The 6,882-nt window shown below is 41.4% G+C and overlaps 1 pseudogene; it reads right to left on the reverse strand.

The window, feature by feature from the left end:
- Positions 1–258: 258 nt before the first annotated feature.
- Positions 259–5,525, reverse strand: LOC110295692 (annotated as a pseudogene).
- Positions 5,526–6,882: the final 1,357 nt, after the last annotated feature.

Raw genomic sequence — 6,882 nt, forward strand, 5'->3', positions numbered from 1 at the left:
CACACAACTATCAGGCAGTATCATACCTCCATGGTAAATATTAGGTAGACAGATGGCTAAACCAATCATTTGTTTTACAAAGGTGTTAGCTTGCTGATTTCATTGCCCCACTGAAGATATATTCTGAAGAATCTGGTCATGAAAGAAAAAGTTAAAATTATTTTTTAAAATTATCATTATTGGTATCTGTGTGTATGTAAGATGGTAGTGTGTACAAGAATGCATGCACAAGAAAACGTTAATGTTGAGGGCTGGTCATCAAGAGGGACCACAGTGCTGGCCAGCAGCCAAGCCCAAGGAAAGACTTTAACTGCTTCCCAGAGATGCCTTCCTGCTGTTCCAAGTCCTCCAGTTCCCTAAAGGGGCCATGGAGATCCCTCCAGCCCCCAGTGAACTAGGCCTTCTTCTGGCCAGTATGATACAACGTGCAAAGATCCTGAGCTGAGCCTTCATTCAAAAGATCCAATAGTTGTTTGTGTCAAGTGCTAGTAACTCTAGGCTAATCTGTAGCTTCCAGCAGTCTTCAGCCTTTTCCATAGCCTCTGACACATGTGATGGCTTATTTTTGTTGTGTTTTTTAGAAAGTAAATTGTGTTTGAGGCTTCTGCCTGCTTCTGAATCAGTTGCAGAGTCATCACCACAATTTTTTCTGAGGTTTTGCCACTGTGTTTATACAAGTGGGAGAGGGCTGGAAATCATGAGACTGTTATTTTTTTCTCCTGTGCCAACACCTTTGCCTATAGTTCTTTCTACTTCACCTTAAGTCTCTCAATCTCCAAGTTCTTTTCCTACACTGTCTTAATGAGTACCATCCTTTTCTTGCTTTGGGGTATTCAGTAGAGATATACCTTCTTGTTCCCCTGGGATCCCAACAAATGATATAAACTCAGGAACTTCTCCAACACAACTGGATCCATATTGCTTAGCTTCTATAAGAGGCTTAGTTTCTGGGAGGCAGTTGATAAAACTGCTGTAGAATTAGGGCTCCCAATTGATTCTTCTACAAGACCTTTGGCTTTCTTTACCTTTGATGGGCTTAGAAGTTCTTTTTGCCAAAGCTTAACAGGTATGTAGGCATGAGGCTGTAGACTCCCATTGGTGAAAGGCCAATTAATCAGCTCCTTGGACCTAGCAGTGAAGTTCAATGCTCAGATTGATTCCAAGTAAAAATGTCTTTCAGGAGCAGTGTAGGCAATAATGATGCTATGGGATGAGCCTCCCAGAGAGTCTGACAATAGGCAAATGAGTTTTCTGTCCCAGTATAATATATGAGGGGAGCACTAATATAATGCAACCTCCACTTTGCCTAGTACAAGGAGCAGGTGTTGATGGCTCCAATCTCTTTGAGTTGAATGCACTGGTTCCCTTGTTGTGGTTGTCCTCTGAACCAAACAAATCAATATGGTAGAGTTTTCCTTTCCACTGGTGAAACAGAGTCAAATGTTCATGCTGATCCACCTTGATAAAGAGCATTGAATGATATGGGAAGAGCACTGCTTAAGCAGAGTAGCTCCTACAACTTGATTTCTACAGGCTGGCAGAAGTACTGCTCAAAGTCAGAGAAGCAAGTATTGGGGTTCTGGGTGAGACCTGGAATCAGGATATTCCCTCAACAGTCTTCTCATATCACTAGGTCTCCTGATGCAAGATCTAAGGGGTCTAATACCTTTTCCTGGTAGACCTCTAAATAGAACATCCTGACAGAAATGTTCCATGGCCAGTCTTCAGCACTTTCTTCCCTTGTTATCTGCAGGAGGTCTATGAGAGACTAAGGAATCACTCCATGTTGTTCTGAGCTACCCTGTATTATATGTGTCTTCCCTGCCTCAATAGTCCCATATGTAAGCACACTGGAATTCAGCCCATCCAGCAAGTGCCATAGAATAGGCTGTACTGAACCTACTTAGATTTTCTGCTGAGTGCTCTTCTCTCAATAAAAGACATCAAACTGATATTTGGTATTCTCCTAGGATTTCCTCCAGGTGGCCACCTCAAGTGAGCAGCTTTATATGCCTCTTACACAGGGCATCCCTTTACTCCTTTTTCTTCATCCATAAATGGGCATAGTCATAAAATTGAGCTGTATGTGGGCACCAGACAACCTCAACCTTGCTTAGACAGTTTCCAGCTCCTGGAGTGACCACCACCATCTCTGGTAGCTGTGACCTCACGTTAGTCACAACATCAATATTCCTCCATACAACCCTGAGATTCCACCTCACACCAGTCAGAATGGCTAAGATCAAAAATTCAGGTGACAGCAGATGCTGGCGAGGATGTGGAGAAAGAGGAACACTCCTCCATTGCTGGTGGAATTGCAAGCTGGTACAACCACTCTGGAAATCAGTCTGGTGGGGTCCTCAAAAAATTGGACATAGTACTATAAGAGGATCCAGCAATACCTCTCCTGGGCATATACCCAGATGATGTTCCAACTTGTAAAAAGAACACATGCTCCACTATGTTCATAGCAGCCTTATTTATAATAGCCAGAAGCTAGAAAGAACTCAGATGTCCCTCAACAGAGGAATGGATACAGAAAATGTGGTACACTTACACAATGGAATATTACTTAGCTATTAGAAACAATGAATTTATGAAATTCTTAGGCAAATGGATGCATCTGAAAGATATCATTCTGAGTGAGGTAACCAATCACAAAAGAACACACATGATATATACTCACTGATAAGTGGATATTAGCCCAGAAACTTAGAGTACCCAAGATGCAATTTGCAAAACATATGAAACTCTAGAATAAGGAAGACCAAAGTGTGGCTACTTCATTCCTCCTTCGAATGGGGAACAAATACTCATGGAAGGAGTTACAGAGACAAAGTTTGGAGCTGAGATGGAAGGAAGGACCACCCAGAGACTGTCCCACCAAGGGATCCATCCCATAAACAACCACCAAACCCAGACACTATTGCATATGCCAGCAGGATATTGCTGATAGGACCCTGATTATAGCTGTCTCTTTTGAGGCGATGTCAGTGCCTGGAAAATACAGAAATGGATGCTCACAGTCATCTATTGGATGGATCACAGGGCCTCCAATCGAGGAGTTAGAGAATGTACCCAAGGAGCTGAAGGGGTCTGCAACCCTATAGGAGGAACAACAATATGAACCAACTAGTACCCCCAGAGCTCGTGTCTCTAGCTGCATATGTAGCAGAAGATGGCCTAGTCAGCCATCATTAGTAGGAGAGGTCCTTGGCCTTGTAAAGATTATATGCCCAAGTACAGGGGAATGCCAGGGCCAGGAAGCTGGAGTGGTTTGTTTGGTGAGCAGGGGGAGGGTATAGGGGAATTTCAGGATAGCATTTGAAATGTAAATGAGGAAAATATCTAATAATTAAAAAAAGAAACACACAGTCATGTACGTATCCATAAAGCCTTATGGAAAGTACAAGAACCACCTCAGGATCAGGTGAAGAAAATAACTTCTCAGGAATTAGACTATTTAATCCTCTAGGAAAGAAAGAAAAATATGAAATAATATATGTAAATAAATGCACAATTCTTAGTGGCAGAGATCCCTAAATCAAACTAAGTAATATGTTAATGAATGTTGAGGACCATAACTTAGAATCACCATATAGATTGACAGGGTATCTGCTGCTGCCTCAAGCCTAAAGAGAGATAAGAGAGACAGCACTGCAATGTTGGGAGAAGTAAAAGAGTAGCAGTGTCTTCAAAGGTCAAAGATTAATTTGAGCACAACTAGAAATGTGAGATATATACGGACTTGATCCATGAAGCATATTCTGACATCTCTCAGGTAGAATACAGCCACAAATAGCCTATGAAAATGACTATAGGAAATAGTCAAAGAGATTATAGCTAGTGATTTATTTTGCATATAATTTGCTTGTTCATGCATGTTCAGAATTTGAGAGTCTATGTGTACACATCTTTACACATAAATGTGCAGGCTTGTGGTTGATATAGAGTGGCATATTCTCTCTTATTTTATTCACTTTAAGGTATCTTTCTGGACCTACAGTTCAAAAATTCGGACTAGTTTAGCTAGCCAACTTTCCCCCTACAATCTGTCTCTGCCTCTTGTGTATAACCTATTACATGAGCTCTGAGAGTCAAATAAATTCTTGTTGGCTCTAAGTACCTCCTCTGCCGAAGCACAAACTAGCACCCAGAATATATATTTAAGGTACAGGATAAGTGAATCTCCAGGGTTTTAAAAATGCTCCTGGTGAAAGACAGCAACTATAATTTCATACCCTTGAGACAGATTATCTGAACTGATACTGCCTTTAACTAATAGAAAGTAATAGAAAGAATAGAAAGGAATATAGTAATAAGTATTTAATCTCAATCGGCATTTCTACCCCACCTATGATCACTTACCAAATAAAAGACACAAGATTTTTTTTTTTTATTTATAATAAGCCCTAATAAGTACTAGAGCTGGACAGATATCTGTCCTCTATGATATTATGTCTACTTCACTGACAATTACCCTGAGATATGTCTTTCCATATTCTGCCTGGCAACTCTCACTCCAAGGGGACAGCCCTCATGGCCAATTGTATGATCCTGTTCCCCATGGTATCTTCTCCTTTCTCCTTATTCCCTCTCTCTCTCTCCCCTCTCTCCCTCTCCCCCTCCCACTTCCTCCCCCAACCCCTCTTTCTCTCGTGGTTCTCCTCAGCCCCCAAGCCTGGGAAAACCCTACCTACTTCTCTTCTGCTCAGCTATAAGCTATTGGCATCTTTATATAACCACTTATTTTAAATTAAGGAGCAATGTCACATAGAATTACTTGATGTATATGAGGATTCTCTCATCCCTGCAGGCAACCAGACCTTGGAGGCTATAATACAGCATTATAACACATAGCAACACAGAGTAAACTCAACAGAGGAACACTGTCTGGAGACAAAAATGGGTTGCTAGTTTATTACTTTAATTTTGCATTTGAAGGTAAAAATGCATCTTAAATAACATAAGCTTGTTTTGCATAATATAAAAAGAGGCATGCTTAGAGTCATATTGGGCACATGCAACTTGGTCTTGTTTTGTTCATACTGATGAGTTTCTACCCATAACACTGTTTTTACGTGTTTGCTAAAGCAAAATTTACAGTATATACATAGTGCCAGTCCTGTCCTGTTTGGATATAACCTTAGTCATTTGATTATGCAGTGCCTGGTTCCTGGCCACCCAACAGTGTAGGGCATGGTCTCCCTATCATAGTATGGGCCTCAAATTAAACCAAACACTGGCTGCTCACTCCTACAAATTGCCTACTACCATTTCTGTAGCACAATTTACAGCCAGGAAAGATCGTAGGTTAAGGATTATTTGGTTGAAGTGTGTCTGGCTTTCTATTTCTGTATGCTGTGGAATGCCTTCTGTATCAAAGAGGCTAGAATTTATGTGTAAATGTTCCATGCAGACACCATCTCCACCTTACTAGAGCTATGTGAAAGTTATCTTCAACAATGGGGCCTTACTGGCACTTTTCAAAAGTGGCCTTCTGACCTTGCATCAGCATAGGTCATTTAGGGATTTCTATGGGACCCTCTTGGTCAACAACTCAACCAACTGAAGTCCTGTCCCACCACTACTAAATATTACCAGTTCAGACTCGGTATCCTTCATTACTAGGAGCACTCACTTTGGTTACTCTCCAAGATTCCAGGAAGTTTCCACTGCATTAGGGTTCTGTACCCCCCACCTGAATGCTCCCCGTTCTATTTGTTTCTGCCTACACTCTCTTGCCATTCCTTTCTCTCCCACATGATACTTCCTACTTCAGTTTCCAAATGCTGCCATTCCACAGGTAAAATTTATTCTATTTCTCATTCCATGAATCCCCTATTTCTTCTTTTTCTTCCTTTTTTTCTATTGAATATTTTCTTTATTTACATTTCAAATGTTATCCCCTTTCCTGGCTTTCCTCCCTTCTGGAAATACCCTATCACATCCTCCCTCCCCTTGCTTCTATGAGGATTGTCCTTCACCCACTCACATACTCCCACCTCCCCACCCTGGATTCCCCTATACTGGGATATCTATTGAGCCTTCATAGGACCTCGCCTTCCTTTGATACATGGCAAAGGCCATCCTCTGCTACATATGCAGCTGGAGCCATGTGTACTCCTTTGTTGATGGCTTAGTCCCTGAGAGCTCTAGGGAGTCTGATTGTTTGATATTGTTGTTCTTCCTATGGGGTTGAAAACCCCTTCAACTCCTTCATTCCCTTCTCTAACTCCTCTGATAGGGTCACTGTGCTCAACCCAATGGTTGGCTGCTAATACTCACCAGGAGCCTGTAAGGCTCCTGTAGGGAAGATTCTCTCAGGAGACAGCCATATCAGGTTCCTTTCAGTATGTGCGTCTTGGTATCCACAATAGTGTCTGGGTTTGGCAACTGTATATGGAAAACTTCCCCAGGTGGGACAGTGTCTGGGTGGCCTTTCCTTTAGTCTCCTCTATACTTTATATCCATATTTGCTTCTGTGTCTGTGTTCATGTTTTCATCTGGTCTGTGAATAGTATCTTGGTCATTTGGAGCTTTTGAGCTAGTATCCACTTATCAATAAGTGCATACCATGTGTTTTCTTTTGTAGTTGGGTAACTCATGCATTATGATATTTTCTAGTTCTATCCATTTGCATAAGAACTTCATGAATTCATCATGTTTGATAGCTGAGTAGTACACCATTGTGTAAATGTACCACATTTCCTGTATCCATTCCTCTGTTGAAGGACATCTGGGTTCTTTCAATCTCCTGGGTAGTATAAATAAGTCTGGTATAAACATAGTAGAGCATGAATCCTTATTACATTTTGGAGCATCATCTGGGTATATGCCCAGGAGTTGCATAGGTGGGTCCTCAGGTAATATTATGTCCAA

Source organism: Mus caroli, chromosome 1 (assembly GCF_900094665.2).
Source record: "Mus caroli chromosome 1, CAROLI_EIJ_v1.1, whole genome shotgun sequence".
NCBI lineage: Eukaryota > Metazoa > Chordata > Mammalia > Rodentia > Muridae > Mus > Mus caroli.